Source organism: Falco cherrug, chromosome 4 (genome assembly GCF_023634085.1).
Source record: "Falco cherrug isolate bFalChe1 chromosome 4, bFalChe1.pri, whole genome shotgun sequence".
Taxonomy (NCBI): domain Eukaryota; kingdom Metazoa; phylum Chordata; class Aves; order Falconiformes; family Falconidae; genus Falco; species Falco cherrug.
The window spans coordinates 6,898,880-6,917,167 of record NC_073700.1 but is presented as its reverse complement, the minus strand read 5'-3'; the positions used below and the strand labels follow the sequence as shown (position 1 = coordinate 6,917,167).

Sequence of the window (18,288 nt, the reverse complement as noted above, 5' to 3'; positions counted from 1 at the left end):
GTAGCCTGGGCAGCGGGGGGTCACAAGCCACATGCATAAGCAGGAGGCACGCATACCCAGCAAACACGAGCCCCTGGTTTTAGGGATTTTCATCAGATGAACATGGCTTATCCCTCCCATCACCCAGTTTGGGGCACTGGAGGGGTACAGCTGGGGGGAACAAGCATGTCTGTATTTCAATGCCCCTTTTTAACCACCCCAGAGCAGATTTGGGTGGGTTTTCTTCCCCACCAATATGCAGACAGTTCTCTTGAAGAAAATAAAATGCCTGGAGAGTGGCTGGGTAGAAATCCAAGAAAGATTAAAAAGAGAAAAATTATTTTCCTGCCCATGATCTCATAGTGGAAAACAATCCTTTCCTCCCCCCGCCTGAAACCCACTTTTGCTGCGTGTGCGAGAGAGATGTACTCCTCGCTCTCCAAATAGCTAAATGCATTTCTGAACCAAAGGAAGCAAACAGAAAACATCCGTTCTTTGTATAATGGAGAGAGCTTTCTCTTTTGTTCCCTGTTTTTTATCAAGTATCTGCTGCCATTATTGTTACTCACTGGGTTATTACCTCCGAGTGGCTACTTCCACCAGTGTGAGCTGGTTTATTGTTTGCTCAGAGCAATTATGGATTGGGATAATTCCTGCCATGTCGTTTCATTGTGGAAGGCTCTGCTGTGCTCTGTGCCCAAGGTAACTTGAGGTGATCTGTGCTGCTGAGTTACCCATCAAGTTAATTAGGAGCGGGTGGCTGGTGCCCCACCGTGTGCTGGGACAGAAGGGTCAGCGGAGGCTGAACCCAGGCGTCTTTCTCAGTGTGAGAGGTTTTCAAAGGGAAGTTTGTTCAGTGGAGCAGAGACCAGGGTCATGTTTATTTCTAGGACTAGTTCATCTTTATTGACTGATGGACAAAACCTTGGCCAATGTGTCCTCCCTCCGAGGGTGTGGGACCCCGATGCTGTTTGTATGTAGAGGACAGGAGAGTCCCTGCAGGAGGACTTGCAGTCTTGGTGGAAGATGCTCACCGTCTTGTCCATTGCTGATGCCCAGGAGGTCATTTGGTTTCTCATCCTGTGCTGCAAAGACAAGAGGAGGAAAGTGTTCCTCGGTCCACATAGGATTTCCCCTTACGAATTGCCTCATCTTGCTGATTGGGGAGGGGAAATAAGATCAAAATGCTTCTCTGACGTTTGAAATTGAGACCTTCTGCTGGGCCTCGAGCATCTGCAGAGATCAGAGCCCCAGTGCCGTCGTGCTGCCTCTTTGAACCAGGGGTGGGTTTCACCCCAGGCAGGAATATACACCTGGCTTAATGGCAGAGGGCTCAGCCTGCAGGTTGCAAAAGTACTGAGTTATTTTTACCCCTTTGATACTTGATCTACTATCAAAATAACTTATTTCTTTCTCTTTTGCTTCCTAGGAATCCCAAACAAACCTGCCACAGGCAATAACATTCATTGATGAGGCACTGCCAAACCCCACCAGTTGTCCATGCACACATGGGGTCACGTCATCCCTTGCACAGCCCTGCGACTGCCGCCTTGCTTGGTGCAGCGTTTCTTCCAAAGCTTTGTCCTGCAGCAGGAGCCGTGTGGGGTTTGCAATCCGGATGCTCAGGTTGGTAACAATGTGTTTATACATGCACTTGCTAAGAAATAAATACAAAAGCATGACACTTTTAAGCGCTTGCTAGGGCTGTGACAAACACATTTTTCCCACAGTTAGTAACCTGTGGATTAGGAAGCCATGATTTTTATTTATTTTTAATAGCATACAATGAGGACAGATTAGCATGAAACAATAATGCCATCACATGCTCTCAAAATCCTTCAGTCCAAGACTCCATCCAAGTTCAGCACATGTAGCAATGAGCTTTTCTGAGGAGGCTTGATGGTAAGAAGAGTTTTTTCTTGCTACCTTAGAAACTATAACTAGCAGGGATGCATTTCTGGGGTTGTATGTAGACGTAAAACATCACAAAACAGCATTGTTCAGTTATTTACTCCATTATTAAGCTTGGCCCTCCATTCCCACAGAAACCTCAGGGTGTCTGGACTGCACCTGACACAGAGACGTCCTGCTGGAGCCACTTACTGGAGCTCCTCTTGGGTTTGATCCTAAGCCCATACCCTGGGCTAGGTCAATATTTCTGCATTTCCCAGTAGTTTCTTGTGCAGAGCATGGCTTCATGCTTGCTTTGCTATTCAAACCTGTCCCATCTGAACTCTCGTATATCCCCTTGCAAACAATTGATGATTCAAACTGATCTGAATGGACACAGAGGCTTCACCCCTTTCCTACACTCCCAGGCTGGACCCTGGATATGTAATTTTGAGGGTGCAGGAGCCAGGAGACAGTAGGAAACCACCTCTCTCCTGCTCCTCTCTGCTCTGTCACTGGTTCAGCTGAGGCTTTCAGGGTCTGGAAATCCATCCTAAAGTTTCATAGCAATCTTTCTGGTGTCCTCCCTTGTCAGGCTGAGTCCCCAGAGCAAAGGGAAACAGTGGTAGTTCGCAGAGTGCATTGCCCTCTGCATCATGGTGATGGCATCCAGGGACCTGGAGGACAGGTCACAGGGAGGCAGAGAGCAGGCAGGACCAGGCACAGTCCTGAGTCATGATGCTGTCCCTGCTGCCTTCTTTTCCCATCAGCAGTGTGAGACAGGCTCTCCTTTTCTGCTCAAACAATTGCTTGGATCAAAGTTTCGCAGCTACTCTTGCCATCCCAGAGTGCACTAAGGTATGGGTCATCCATGCTAATTTTCTCATAGGTAACTCGGTGTCTGAGTGGATCATTAGAGTCCAGAATGACTTGGGAGACACGTGGAAGCCAACATCTACCTGCCAGCTGCAGATGGGGTCCATCCACTTCAAAGCAGTAACATCTCAGGTCCAGACAGGCACCCAGGAGTGGCATCCTGGCAGGTGACTCCATCAGATGGTAAGAGATCAGAACTCTCCAGAGACTTTTCCTACACAAGGTTGCTGTCTTACGTCCCTATTCCCTCATATTTTTGGCCCTTGGCCTGCCTGCTCAACCTCTTTCCCTTGCCCCCAGCTCCCGAAGCAGCCCTGGGGGACAGCACGCTGTGTGCAGGTACCTCCTCACTGCCCATCTGCATTCCTGAAAATAGTCCTACCAGGACCCGAAGGCACTTGTAAATATTTTGTGAGGAAATACCCTGTTTAAACGTAGGGTGACACTAACTCCACCTTCTTTGTGTTCCCCCACATTCCCCAGCTCCGCTCACCAGCGCCGGCCCCTGAGACAGCTCTGCTGAAAGCAAATATGTCAGTCTTGACTGCACAGGGAATATTTTAAGGTTCTGAAAACAAAGTTTATTATAGCAAAGCTGCCAAAAGTGTAACCACTGCCATGCTAAAATATCCTCTGCCTCCTACATTTGTAACGTGGGAGTCTTTTATATCCTCTTTACTGCTGCTGAACCATACATTTGTATTGGCAGCAGATGTATATAGACTGGGACCTATTTCAGTGTCATGCAAAAGAGCTTTTAGGTTAAAAGATATATTACAGCTTACTGGAAAGCTTGAAATTAACTGCACAATGATGCCGCATGAAGATAAAGAACCAGCAATTTTATTGAATTGCAATTTTATCCATATGGGCTGAAGGTTTGAACTGTGTTAACATCTCCAAAGGTCTCCCTTTGCCAAATTAACTATTGCATTTGGGGCAACTGGTTGGAGACAGAAAAAAGAGACCTGGTTTAACGGTTTCCCGAAAAGCACTGCCTCCTTCTCCACTGTATCAGAGTAACCCAAAAAGAAGGCAGCTGAAGCAGAGCCCCTGCTCTGTGCTGGCCAGCGCGAGGGCTGCAGGGAGGGCATCGCTCTCAGCACCGTGGCAGGAAAGGCTCGGCCAGTGCCTGCAAGCTCAGCTGTGGTTATTGTTGATACCAAGCCCATAAATGTGAGTACTTCAGTGGTCAAATTCCTCTGCGGTGCTGACAGACCTCTTACAGGCGGCACCAAAGGTGTCCTCGGATGGCCTAGGATTTCCTTGGGTATCTGGCAGTGGCAGGCAAAGAGTTAACAATGGAAAAATATGTATAGGTTTAGGGGAAGGATTTTTTTCTAATATATGTTTTTTGCTTCACATCTGAGCTCTTGGCACAGCATCCCCCGCCTCTAATCACACCTTATAACTGCAGTTTAAATCAAAACCCGCAAGGCTGGACCAGTTGGATCCAGTTTCTATTAAGCCATTTGATCTGCGACTGAGCAGACTTGCTGTCACCAAGCCAGTCCCCTGCCTGCGCCTCTACATAATGAGGCTCCCGCGGCAGCCGCTGCTCCCCGCTCAGCGCAGGGAAACCATGAAATGCCGGGTCAGGATACACCCCCCCCGCACTGCCCCCCCCCCCAAGCAGCTGGATGATGAAGCATGGCCAGCCACTGCCCCAGCGCAGGGAGGAGGCTCTTGCTGGACACCTTAAAAGCTCTGGCCATTTAATAGGTTAAAAAAATAATAATAATTTAAAAAAATTAAAATTTCCAAGTTAAAGCAAAATCCCCTTTTTGTTCCTCACTGTAATTTGTTCAGACATTAAATCCTCAAAGATATTGGTTAGGGGTTTTGCTGTTATGTGCACTACACAGCCATGGATGGGTATGTGGCTGCCTTTAATAAGAGATGAGCTCTCATCCTCTCCATGGCGCATCGCTTCCTCAACAGACCGTGAGCTGGAGCCACAGCTGATAAAACCACACAGGCCCCGTTTTGCTCTCTGCTGATATTAGTAAGGGAGCTGATAGACTTCAAAAAAAAGTCACTGTTTATTCCTTAAATCACCATTCCCACTGATGCACACATCGGCAGTAGGAAGGAAATGGTCTCAGACACAATCTCAGCTGCCCCTGTCCTGTCAATCACTGCTCCTGGGATCTGTGTACGCAGGGCAGGAGGACGGAGGGAAGCGATGGGTCAGCATCCAGGACTGCACCACCAGGCTTCTGCTTTAGCTCCTTTTTGCAGCCATTTTGAACACTGGATAAAGCAGGAAAAATAGCATGCAGTCATATAAATCCAAGCCAGTGTCCTAAGTCAGATGTGTTTGAAAGCAGAACTGCAGCTGTGACAGGCAAGGAGTGTATTCGCTAGCATTTCCTGCTTTTTTAAATTGATCTTTTAAAAAGCACTGGTTTGAATGGGATATTTGCTTGGGTCAAACTGTTGAGGACTTACTCTATTAGTGGTATTTTTTTCCTTTCCCTTCATGTGTCAATGAACCGCACGAGATGGCTGCAGGCTCCGAACTCTGAATCCCCATTCATGGACTCTGAGCTCCTGAGGTTGATTTTACCACTTCAGTAACAGGGAAAATTATGTGAAGTGGTGACAGAAGCAAGTTAAATATGAGTGGAGAGAAATACAGCTCCAGAGCCAGGTTACTGCTTCAGACAAGGCTGCAGCAGGCGACAGTGCCCTGCTCTCCCAGCAGAGACGGCTGCAGTGAAATAACCCAAGAGGTCCTGGATAAAATTAATTGAGTTAATTAATTAAGCAGCTGTGGCATGGCTATTTTCTCTGCATGCTCTGGCTCTTAGTCCTCCTCTCCAAGGGGAGAAAGTGTCATTGAACCCATTTAATGGCAATGCTGGTTCTCCAAAACAGAGGTTGTCACCCTTGGTGTCCCACCAGCTCTGAGATACTCATTGCAGGTGCGTGAGCCTCAGCCAGGGCTGAGGACTTTTAGACCTTGTGGCAACACTTTCTAGATGCAGAGAATTGAGAGAAGGAAATATTCTGGAGAGTTTCGATGTTACTGCCTGCAGAGGGGTGGCGTTGCCTTCCTTTCGCCTGCTGTGAGCCTGGGATGGGGACACGGTGCTGGGTGGCACCTGTGAGGGGAGGGCGGGCTGGGTGCACACAACGTGCTTCAGACTCTCAAAACTGATGTAAACTCAGAGCTTCACTCTCCTTCTTTTACGTGCAGCCTGGAAGTCACTGAGTTGTGGATCAGCCACGTAGCTGATGGAAATGCTGCTGCTGGCCCATGGATGGAGGGTTTGGGGTGGTTTGTTTTTTTTTTTTCCAGCCAACCCATTCAGGAAAGAATAAGCTTTTATTTTCTTAGCCATCACTTTTTGCAGCATGTGTCAAGCTAACAATGGCTGGGTATTCCTGCGAGGCTGTAAAATAAGCTCATTCATCCTTTCTCTCTATTTGTTGTAGGGAGAACAAAACAAAAAAAAGAGGGGGGGGGGGGGGGGAAGAAAAATTCTACTGAGCTACTGTTTGCTTTCCAGACGGAGCCTGTGGTATGGCGCCAGTGGCCAAGCACTGCTCTGGGTCAAACATGAAGGCGACACGCCGTTTGTTCCCTCAGCCTCATGGCTGCAGAGCGAAGGAGAAGGCAGGAATGTCAGTGGGAGCCTCTTGTGGGCTCCTCCTGGCCAAGGGGAGCCTCCCTCCCGCCACCTTTGCCACAGCTCTGTAATTTCCAGCCGAATCATGTTAACCACGGACTGTGCATGGAGCAGGGCTGGGGTTTCAGTCCATGGCCACCCTCCCATTGAGTCAGGGCTGAATCACCCCCCCACATCAAGCGCAAAGGGCCACGGTGCTGCTGGAAATGCAGTGGTGGTGGTGGTGGGAGCTCAACCTGCATCAGCAGTGGGGAGGGACGGGGGATGCTGTCACTTGGCATGTGATGGTGTCCTGATGTTTCATGCACTGAGATACAGTAGGGGTTGGGGGGGTAGATAACAAACTGACATCTATGTCTCTGGAAAGACAGACAGTGAACAAGTTGCCTGACTCCCTGGGAAAGGGCTTGGTGGAGGAGTTTGGGTGCTACTCCAAAACTCCCTGCTGGTGACAGGAGACTGGTGAGGGCAAAATCTCCAGTGTGGCTGTGGGACAAGGACAGCAGCACTGCAAACAGCTTTACCTGCCAGGAGCAAAGTGCTAGAGAAAGTATATCCAAGCATTTGGAAAATCTTTTGGGATTTTCTGGGAAAAGTGTGGTTGAGTACGTGGCCATCCTGGAGAGCCACAGGAGCAGCAGCTGAGTACCTGCAGCTGCAGGTAGAGGTGGGCGTGCACTGACATGAGACCTGATGCACTTATGGCCCAAATTTCCAGCGCTCATGAGCAACCGCTGAAATCCTGATGGCCAGTCTTAGCTGAAAAGCAGACCTCACCAAAAATGAGGTGAACTCATGGGCATTCGGACTGAGGCACTTAAAACAGGGGCATCTTGTCACCTGTTAGATGTCTGCTCAGCTACCAGGTCTGCCTGTGTCGCTTCCCACTAGAGACTGTGCTGATGGGCTTGAAATTTCTAGGGGGAAAGGAAGTTGTGGGTGTTTAAAATAAAGGCAAAAGCCTGGAGAAGAAATGGTCTTGAGAGGAATTGGGCTAGACTGGATTGGACTGGAGGAGCAGTATTAATCTTCACCTGGTGATTTTCCCCCTTTCCATGGAGAGTCCAAGGAACACCAGCTCCCATTGGCACTGCAGCTGTCTTGAAGGTCTTGAGATGTCAGACATCAAACCCCACCCCACTTCTTTCCAGGTTTGAGGAGATGCTTTATTTTGACTAATCTGGGCTAACCCATGGGCTTTGCCACCAGGCAGGTCTGGCTGGAGCTGCTCGGCCTGGAGATGAAGTCCAAAAGCAGGAATCACACCTGGGGAGAAGGAAGACTCACAGGAATGGGTTAGGAAGGGAAGGAATGGAGCAGACATTCTTCCCATCTTTCCAGCAGGTTTAGGGCCTATTCTTTGGTTTTACTGGTCCAAAAGCAGAGCAACCACCCATCCTGCTGAATTCCTCCCAAATTCTCCCGTCGCAGCATGACCAGTATGAATGCCAGCAGCTGGAAGACTGAAATAGCAACTACCATTGCTTAGGCCCCACTGATTTGTCCTGTGGTTTTTCCATGTCCTTTAATCTCCAGTAAATAATCCCTCACTTCCTTGTGGTCTTTCTAATTCCATGCTCTGTGCCGGCACTTCCTGTAAACAGCGGGGCTGGTGGCCCGTGCGTGGCCACCGCCGTGTAATTGAGGCTCTCCCCAGCTGTGCAAAGGGCATGTGACAGGGCTGTTTTTCAGGCTGGATGTGGCTGTGTCCAAGGGCTATGTGATGGAAATGCCTGCTTCTCCTCTCCATCCAGCCGAGAGAAGTCAGGGCTGGCTGTGAGGAGGCTGGTGAATAATACAGGTGCAAAACCAGCACGTGTGAGAGCATCAGGTCCTGGCACCTGAAGAATTGTGCCGTCTGGCCTCCAGCAATCATCATTAGGCCAGTTCTTGGAAGCAAATTTGGACTAAATTATGGACGATGAGGTCCCTCCAGCACATTTGCACTGGTGCTTGCTCTCCTGTGCAGTAGCCACGTCCATGCAGAAGCCATGACCTGACCTTGCTGAGCCCTTAACTGCCACATCTCTGGTCTAAGCTTTTGAGTGGAGTCCCAAAATCAAAGAAAGAGATGAAGGGCCTGTACTGAAGGAAGGCCCTTCCTGATGTTTGTTGCCACACAGGCTTGATCCTTTGCACTCTTGTAGGTAAAAGGCCTCCAGATCCTCTGACAGCAAGGAGAAGGCATTTTTCCAACCAAAACATCTTCAGCTGCTTTATGAGTCCAGTAGCTGTAGGATTTGGCTATCAGATACCCATCCTCAAGTCTAAGGGAATTTTTTTTCCCCAGGTGAGTTTGTGTTAAAACAATGGGGGATCAACGAGGGTTGTGGCAAGAGCTGGGCAGCACTTTTTAGGTGGCACAGCTTTTCCTCCTGCCTGAAAGTTCATCTCTCTGGGTTTCTGTTGACCAGCGGATCCCTCCACAGATACCTGAGTGTCCAACAAACCATTTCTGCAGGAACATCTTTGCTCCCAAGTTACCTTGGCCTCTCACTTGTAGTTATCCTGGTCATCCCTGTGCATGGGGCACTTGCACATGCCTGGCTGGAAGATGATGGTGTGAGTGTGCTTGCAGAGGTGGTTCTGGAGACGGTTGGGTGCAATCCTGTCAGCCCTGCCAATATCTGCAACTTGCAACATTAATGCTTGCGTGTTTACACGGCCGTAGGAGGGGTCCTGTAACGAGACCCTTCACACGTGCTCCTTCCCACCATAGCTGCTTCTATCTATGATTTCTATCTCCAGGTTTCGATCCATTGGCTATGTCAAGTAAGTCCAATTTATTTATTTTCTTTTCATAAGCTCCCCACAGCCAACCGTGACAGCCAAGGGAAAACTGCTCAGCCTTTCAGCATTAAAGTCTCAATTATCAGAGCACTGACATCTTCCATATGAGGGCTGCACATGTGCGTGTTGGTACTCCTCAAAGTATTTCGGGAGCTGAAGCGTAAGCAGGGACTCAGTTTGACATTGTGTTGGGAGCACTGATAAAAATTCTGGGAGGGAAAGGCCAACCTCAATTTGTGTCTGTCATCTTGTTTAGGACGGGATAGTCAATAGCAAATATGTAGTAGAGCTAAGTTTTTCCATTAAATGCTAATGACCCCTTTGCATCTTGCTGTGGTGCTTGTATTACAGGGGATTGTGTGCATCCTGCAGCTGGCTGAGGCACTGAGACACGAGCAGTAGGTGTCCTGCTCCACATGCTCCGGTGTTGACTAAGGGAAGCTGGGATGGCTGATGCGAGGAAGCAGGTGGGAAATTTGGGGTTCTGGCTGCCCACACAGCTCCAGGATGACTGAATGTTGGCAGGAGCTATCCTAGAGCATCCCATGGAGATCAGATGGGGGAAGATAGTTTCCTCACCACTCAGAGGACTGGGAATTGTTGGCTTTTTTCATGACCACCCTTCCCTTACAAAGCAGATGCCGCACTACCACCAGGCTGAGCTGTTGGCTGAAACACAGCCTTATGCGAAATCAGACTAAAACAAAACTTCTACAAGCTGTTAGGTGGTTCCCTGAGCCCTCTTGAAAGCATTCACAGGTGGGGATGAAATTATCCCATTCTGTATGTATGTGTCATGGACATCCCTGGCTTCAGGCTGACCGTGTGCCTCCACCACTCCATTTTTTCCAACAGTGGGGATGTGAGAAGCCTCAAGAGGGGCAGAAAGGCTTTGCCTGGGCAGCAATAGGAGCCCTGGAGACCTGAGGCAAATAATCCCTGCCTGGAGCTGGTCCCTTTGGCTCCAGGCACTGCTGAGTTTGCTAGTGGAGAAAACCACTGCGTTGGATCAAACCACTGTTAAAGAAGACTTCACAAAAGTGAATAGCTAGTGGTCAAGAAGAGCTGCCAGACTCCTGCTTTCTCAGTAACTAATAAAAGTGCTTTTTAACACAATTAATGTGATGCCTTGCTAAAGACTGAAGGAAACTGGAATTGAGACATTTGTATTTTGACAGACTCAGTGGAAAACTTCTGTTCAGACCGGTAGGAATGAAACCAATAAATTTCTGAAGAAACTTTCTGAATTCAGCCTTCAAGATAATAGATAGGCTGTTCTGACTGCGGATAAATAAACTCTGTTTTTATAAGTGTTTAAAGACCTTCGGGATGACGAAGTGGAACATACTTCAAGTCTCCAAAGATGGGAAGTGGCTTCTGAGTCAAATGCCCTCCCGTGCCAGGGCTCATATTTTAGACTGCGATCACTCTTTTGTGACTTGTTGACAGGTTTTTTGTTGTACTTTGAAGAAAAAAAGGGAAAACGTCCCAGGCTGAAAATAGCAGTGAAACATTCCCCAACTGGCCAACCTGTTCTTCAAGAAAACTTCCCAGGGAACATAAAGCCCCAGCAGCAGCCCCGAAAATACCAGCTAAGAAACGGCAGGTCAAGTGATAATTGGGGTGAAAAACACTACTTCGAGTGACAACAGCCCCTGCCTGAGCGTTGCTAATCCTTCCTCTTGTGGTGAAGGTGATGACCTGAGGAAGGAAGGTTTGGTTCCCACCAGGAAATGCTTATAGGGTGGACTCTCAAGACGGGAAAGGTGGGAGCAACTCACTCCTGTTTTGCCTCCCTCTCTTGTGAGGAACATCCCTACTTGCGGTTCCTACCCTCCTTGGCAGTGGCTGCAGCCATCCCAGAGGCAGATGGTGAAAAGGCTGGACCACAGCTCATGGCCATCTGGAAAAGAAGGGCAGGTCTCTGCATCTGTGCAAGCCTGGGGCTTAATTCTGCCAACAAAACCAAAAGTGATGCAACCCAGAACCATGTGCGGCGAGCAACACTGAAGCATTAGCACTAAGCTTTGCTTGCTTTGTTCTCCTGCGTATCTACTGCCTGATGTGGACTGTTGGGTGCGTTGGACAGAGGCCAGCAGGATGTGCTTTATTTGAACTGAATATAAAGTCATGTTTCTGGAGGGAAAAAAAGATGAGTCACATATACAGGGTGAAGCCCAAACCAGGCTGATGGGCTCTGAATGGATGTAGGTGCCTGCAGTGGCATGTGGCCAAAGGATAGTCCTGGCACAGGGGCGGCAGCGATGTGCCTTGAGGTCAAGCATCAGTGCGACGGCCAAGTCACTGAGGCTTAGAAAAGAGGCACCAGAACATTCCAAGGGCTGGCTCAAGGAGCTCCATCTCTCTGGTTTCTCGAAAAGAAAAGGAAGGGAGAGCGGATCAGAGCCTGTGATGTACAAAGGCGACAGAAATGGGGGAGTAATGGGAGGCAAAGCCCTACAAGATAGCTGGAAATGGGCACCCAAGGAATCCAGCCTGTGAGAAAGGCTCCATTATTTAAAAGTCAATTTTAAATTGACTTTTTATTAATCATGGAAGTAACTTAGCAAGGCTTGTGCTGATCCTCTGCTGCTGAGAATGTTTTGATCAAGACTTGATTCGCAAAGCAGATGCTCTCATTCGTGTGGCAATAAATTCAGGTCTGAGCTACCCCAGGGAGGAGCCTGGATGGCTGCAGCAACCCACCCTGCCATCGCAACTGGATTAGGGAAAGGCAGGTTGTCCTTGCCAAGGAGCCAAGGGGGAGCAGCGAAGGGTCTGGAGGAGGTGCTGAGGCTCTGACTAGTGTGCGGAAGATTGCCCAGGAGCATGAAGACGCAGCAGCATCCCTCCAACTCGGCACGTGGGCCGCCCTGTGCCTCTGCTGCTGCCTCAGCAGCACCTCTCGGGCTCTGGCTGCTGGTGGGAGGGCAGAGGGGGTCTTTTTCCTAGCAGGGGGGGGGAAAGAAGTCTGCTTGCAATTAAGCAGCTCACACTCTGCCTGGCTGTGGGAAACGTGTGCTCCTGCCACCAGAGACACCACAGTTGCTACAGCAACTGCAAAGCACTGAGAGGCACCAACACCCTCCCTCTGCCACCCTCCACCCCCCCACCCCCCACCCCCAATCAGGCGGAGCAGGGAAGGTGATGATGAGGAGACAACCAGCTCGTTGGGATGACCCTCGGCAGTCAGGGACAGGGCTGCCACTTGCTCTGCTCCTGTCCTGCCATGGCCGGTGCCCCAGCACCGCTGCACTCCCATCGGTCCTGCTGAGTGCTTGGACTCCAGGTGGGAGCTGTCAGGGTGGGGATGTGATGCTGGGGATGCTGTGGGGACCACCGCACCCCACAGAGCAGGGGGCAGTGGCAGGCTCAAACCGAGCTGTGCCTGCAAGCACCTGCCATCTCATTACTATTTAAGTCTGTGGTTCCCAGCACTGTGCCATCCTGCCTTGGTAAAAGCACATGGTTTCCCCTGGTGCTCCTCTCTTAAATATTTAATGGTAGGAGGAAGAGCTGCTTTAAGAAACAGTTCAGTGCTTCCATCCAAACAGAAGGTTGATTCAGGTGGCCGGAGCAGACATGAAAAACCTTGAGCTTCAATTTTTCAGGATCCTTCTGCTATTGAAGCAGTGGCAGCGTGATGATGCAGGGGAGAGGGGAAGGAAAGGTGTTTCAGATGCCGGGACAAAGTAAGGACTCCCGGGGGTCTGTTCTGCATCCTCTTCCTGACTCTGTGCCACTGTGGCTTGATTTCTCACACTAAAAAAAACCTCAAAGAGGCTTCAGGTTTGGAGCTTTAGTGGAAAATGCTTGAAGATCACCTACCCCCAGATCTTAGCCAGCCATTCTGTCCTCCCCACCACCTCTGGATGCATCAGGTTTGCCAAGTGCCAAGGGTATAACACAGATATAAAGGCATCCACCTGCCAGAGACTTCCTAAGGATTTGTTGGAGTTCACAAAGTGGTTTGAAAAGCCTGGATCAAATCACTGTGGAAGGAAATGTGTTTTAATGCCAGCCAAATCATAAATCAGGCCATCCTTAATACAAATGACTGCTTGAGATGAGGATGATCAGGGAGAGAGCTGTGCTGCTTCGTTCAGCAGTCCCATGTCCCAATGCACCCACTCCTATGGGGACCAGCTCAGTTATTGACAGTATTCAGAGCAAACCTGTGTCTACCCAGATGCCCTGCACCTGTGCATCAGGGGGTAGGATGCCAGCAGGGCTAACGGACGTGTTGCTACAGCCCATGTTATCTTACCTTCCTATTAAAGCCCATTTCCCTGCAGGGCGGCTGGTGGCAGGCTGAAATCTGTGGCCTTAAGCACCATTTCCAGAACAGGCTGGGCACAAGCACTATTTAAACCAGTAAAATGTCCCAGGCACGATATACATGGTGGTCTGCACCAGGCTGGGGCTCAGAGAAACAAAGCCAAAAAACATATACAAAGTGGTGTTAAAATGCAAGTTTTCTTAGTGGAAACTGTGAACTCCGCAACAAAGCTGTTTGCCAATCCCAGCCCCTTGCCATGCAGCTGTAGTGCAATTAGGTTTTCATTTGAATTATGTGCAAATGAGGGTGCCAGTCATTTCTCAGCGCTGACTTTGTGAAAGGGCAGTGCTACTGGGCTGCTCAATAATTTATGTCCTTAATATCAGAGGACAGCATCTGTGGAACTTCCTATTGCTGCCACCCAGGATAAGAAGCAACCTTCCAGGACAGATGGGCTGATTGCAGTGAGCCCTGAGAGCATGCATGGAGCGCACCAAGAGGCATTCGCATTAGCGGTTTTGATGGAGATCTGATTTCTTAATTAGCACAACCTTCTGTAAAGATCCCAGTACAAAACCGTGGCTAAAATCAACCAGCAGAGGCTGCACCCTAAAAATCAAGCAGCAGATGCAGCTGGGCAGATTTCTGAGCATCTAAAAGCAGGAAAAGAAATAGCGCAAGATCTGCTTGGTACTGCAGAGGGGAGGATTTCACTGCTGCCGAGCGAAGCGTGCAGCTATCCGCATGCCAGGAAAGCCGAGACGGCCCGGTGGCTGAAGCAGGTAATCTGGCCAAAGGAAAGCATGGGGGGGTGCAGGGGAGCACCACCAGCTTGCAGAAATTAGAACTGATTTACCATCCTATCGATTTCTGGGTACTGGTCAGGGAAGGGAGATTTTTAACCAAATGCTTAGAAACATAATGGTAGCTTCCAACTAGGCTGGTGTTCATGCATTGCACTGCTCTTCTGCCATCTCCAGCAGGCAAACGGCTCCCGTGCTCACAACCATACCTGGTAAGACATGTAAGACAAAGTGCTGGGCGCAGCAGGTATGATGCCCATACTGGACCAGGTCTCACGCATTTTCCTTGGCAGCAGTCTGGTCGCCTGCCCAAGACTCCACCCGAGCTCCTTCTGTTCCGGGGGGTAAAAAACTCCTGAGGCTTTGGTGATGGAGCCGTAAGAGCAAGTCCAGCCATGTCGGGCCACATCCTGCCCTGCTGAAATCCATGAGGGAGCCACTATATTGACACAATCAGCTGTTCCTTAGAAAAATATTAAACTTGGGCAAGCAGCTTAGTAAATGCCTGAACTGCTAGAAACTGGTAAAGTGCCAAAAGGAAGGTTTCTTTTTACTCTTTCCCTAAATATTTACTCCCAGCAGGGACAGCGGCAGCAGCCACGTGTGGAGGGGTCTCTGCACTGCCCTGGGCAGCTTGGTAACTGCTAGCAGAGCATTGCGTATCACTGGAAATCCTGCAAGGGATGTCTTTGTCCCAGGAGGTGTTCTGAAACCCATCTCCTAATGCAAGTCAAAGGAGAATGCCAGCACATTAGCTCCCCTTCTTGCTTCTGTATCTTCTATGTTAACAATGGAAGTTTTGGAAGCCACCAGCTGGGATATTAGTCAAAAACCCCAAGCCACCTCACCCAAGAGAATAACCCACACCTGAACTGAAATGAATGTGCCTTGCCATCTGTGCCTCTTTGGGCTGGGGTCCGAAAGCTCAAGCCTTTCCCACGCAGAAAGTTTCTGGTCCTGGAAAGCCCTGACCCCCCACTCCAGGGGCCCCCTCGGCCACCACCCCCACACACATGTTCATTAAGCAACAGAGGGTTAATGTGCTTCATTTACTGAAGCTGTCGATATTGTGTGAGCATTATTTTAATGGCTGCTTCATTTATTGCAGTGCCCATTGGGCAATGAGCAAACCCTTCCCCACTGTGTGTGAGCTTCCAGCACGGGATCTCACTTTAGCTGAGAAAAGTATAACCCTGAGCATGACCTCCCACATCCAGGGCTGCTGCTTGGGTCAGGGTCCCTGTAAGCATCTTTCCCCCAGCCATCGCTGCGGCTATGGGCAGCGTACCCGCTGTGCCCAGCTGCATGGACAGCTGGTCCAGGCGTCATTTTAAATGTGTGCAAAGCCCTAGCGCAGCCCAGGGCAGAAAGGCTGGCACTTGCAAACATCTCTGAAGCTGTGCTTACCTTATCAGCTTAATTGTAGGTATTTTTCTGTCCCCATTCCCACTGCCCTGGGGAATTGCCCTGTGCAGCTCTTTCCCAACGAATGTCACTGCTTGACACCAGAGCTTTGGGTGATGCCCGTAACTGAAGTGCTGCCATTTCAGAGCCACAGCCCTGGATGCTCCAGCATATTGCCCTCCTGGGGAAAAGGCGATGGATGCCGTAGGAGACACACGTGTTGGAGCCACCAATGCCTGCCATCGTTCCTTCTCCCAGTGCTGGAGCCTTCCACCTTCAGCATCACCACTATGCCTGACCCACAACTCCTCAAATCCAGGCAGGGTCTTGCTGTGGGACCAAGCTCCCGTTGCTCCATCCATTCCCAAGCTCCCTGAAGTGAGCCTGAAACTCCTCTCATCCCAAGGCTGCACCACTTGTTGCTTTCTCAATGCATTTCAGGTCCCTGATGATTTAAAATTGTGTTTATTTATTTCAGCTTCAAATGGACTTGAGGAGGACACCAAGCTAGACAAGAGTCCTCAGTCCAGGACACACTTGCCGAGGTAGAGACAGGCAACTATTCAGCTCCTGCAATGAGGCCAGCGAGGCGGTTTGTCCCCACATCCACCCAGGCAATGCAAAGTGGGAATGAAACAATTCCCTAGGAGTAACCCAAAACCAAATGAAAAGTGGGTCTGCATGGAAAGCCCCCAGGGTGAAGCAAAATAAGGAGCCATCGCCTGTGTGTATCAACACATAAAATACACTGGCACGTAGCCCACCTTTAACAGGGGATCCCTACATTTTTAACATCTCAAGTTGCAGCCAGACATTCAAATGCTGGGACATTTTCTTGGGAAATGTCTGGAGCTGGGCCACAGCACAACGCAGTGCTGGGAGGGCTACGGAGCTTAATCAACCTGCTCAGCATTCTTGCTTGCTTCGATCCACATGCCATACAGGCCTACAATGCTTTTATTGTACAGAAAACAAAGCTCTTGTGCTTGAATGTAGCAGCTACAGTATCACGGTCTTGCCTTAACTGGAGGCTCCTCAAGTGATTTAAGTCATCCCCGTCTCTGGTGATAAAGAGTTGCCAGGGTTAAGAGAGATCTTCCTCTTTTTTTAATCTTTTTCTATCCTTCCGCTTAATTTGCAGCCAGAAAAAAGGAGGTGTTTACACGCAGGGCCTAGTTATTAATATCTTTTGGGGATAGCAGCCCTGGTTGTATTTCCAGCATGAAACCAATCGCAATTTTTCAAGGTTTTTGGTGGTGTGCTTGGCTGCTGATCCTGTCTCCGACCCCGATCCTGTCTCAGACAGAGATTGTCCCTCCCTGCTTGCCCAGCTTCTCCAGGGCGCCGGGGCTGCCTTGGATGGTGGATTTTAGAGTCCCCAGTTGATCTGGCCCCACACAATGCAGCCCCGTGCATCAGCGGTGGATTTCCAGCCTCCAGGAGGAGGTTTGCTGACTTACCTTGCTGATGAAAAACACCTCGGCCGCTGCTGCATCTCATCGGTGCAGGGCTTGGGACATGCAGCCCTCTTTTACGTGGGGTCATTAATTCACTCCCACCAGTGAAGCACTTTGAAGATGAGATGTGCTACATGAGTGCTAAGAATTATGGGGTTTATGTCTCTTGGTTAGAGGTGCAGGAGGTAAAGGCAGAGCTGGGGGCCCTCACACGCTGCCTGCTGCCCTGTCTCCGGCAGCATGGACAGCCCTTTCCTAAAGGTTTGGAAAGGGTTTGCATGCATGCTCTTTCTGAAACCCCCGAATCAGGCTGCCAGCCAGGGTTTCAGCCCTGCTCAGAGGAAGTGCAGGGTGCACAGCATCTGGCAGGATCAGGCCCTGCTTATCTCCTTCCCCCTCCCCAGCTCTGCTTGAGCAATAACCTACTTTCTTGCTTTGCAGAAAAAACATCTTGGATTACATTGCTGCAAATGAAAGGTTTCCGTCATGGTATCAGATGAGCTGCAGGTAAGCAGCAAGTTTAATGTCAGCTTTTTTGGCAGCTTCTTTATTCCCCCTCCGCTTTGCACAAACAAGCCATCTTTGTGTGGAAGTTCATTTTCCTTTTTAGCCACAGCATTTGTCATCATGGCTTCCCAGTAATCCTCTCTGTGCAGATAAAGGAGAGCTGGCAGCCAAACTGGATCCCTCACCTCGACCAGCCTGCTGCCCGCTCCAAAACCGGCGGCCAGCTCTCCCCTCCGTCACAGCCCCCCGGCACTGAGGAGAAGGGCAGGAGCTGTGCCCACATGACAGATCCTAAATCCCAGAGTGACACTCAATCAGCCTTAACTACATCTTAATCAGCCCCATGCAATTAAGACGCAGGCATCAAAACCCCAGAGCCAGGAGGTTCTGGGATGGCATAGTGCCTTTCTGCTTTCATCAGGAAAATCAGGGGCATCCTCCACCAAACTCCAGACTGGGATATAGGGAGGGAAAAAAACTTCCAATCACTTTGGCTGCCTCCGTCCTTTATGTGTTCATTCTATTTTTGGCCTCGCAAGGCTCTCAGACCAACATATCTAAACACTGTATCACTTTATATTAAAAAAACCACAACGAGCCCCCCACAAAACCCTTTGGATCAAAGCCTGACACGGGCCAGGCTGTGCACCCTGTGGGTTGCCAGAATG

At 49.7% G+C, this 18,288-nt stretch overlaps 1 long non-coding RNA gene across 1 annotated transcript in view; it reads left to right on the top strand.

The window, feature by feature from the left end:
- LOC114014323 (uncharacterized) overlaps positions 1-18,288 on the top strand; it is a 59,379-nt gene that overhangs the window by 34,526 nt on the left and 6,565 nt on the right. The window contains exons 6-8 of the long non-coding RNA XR_008731896.1: positions 1,409-1,605; positions 2,759-2,928; positions 8,528-17,620. This is a non-coding gene — a long non-coding RNA (uncharacterized LOC114014323). The remainder of the gene's footprint in view (positions 1-1,408; positions 1,606-2,758; positions 2,929-8,527; positions 17,621-18,288) is intronic.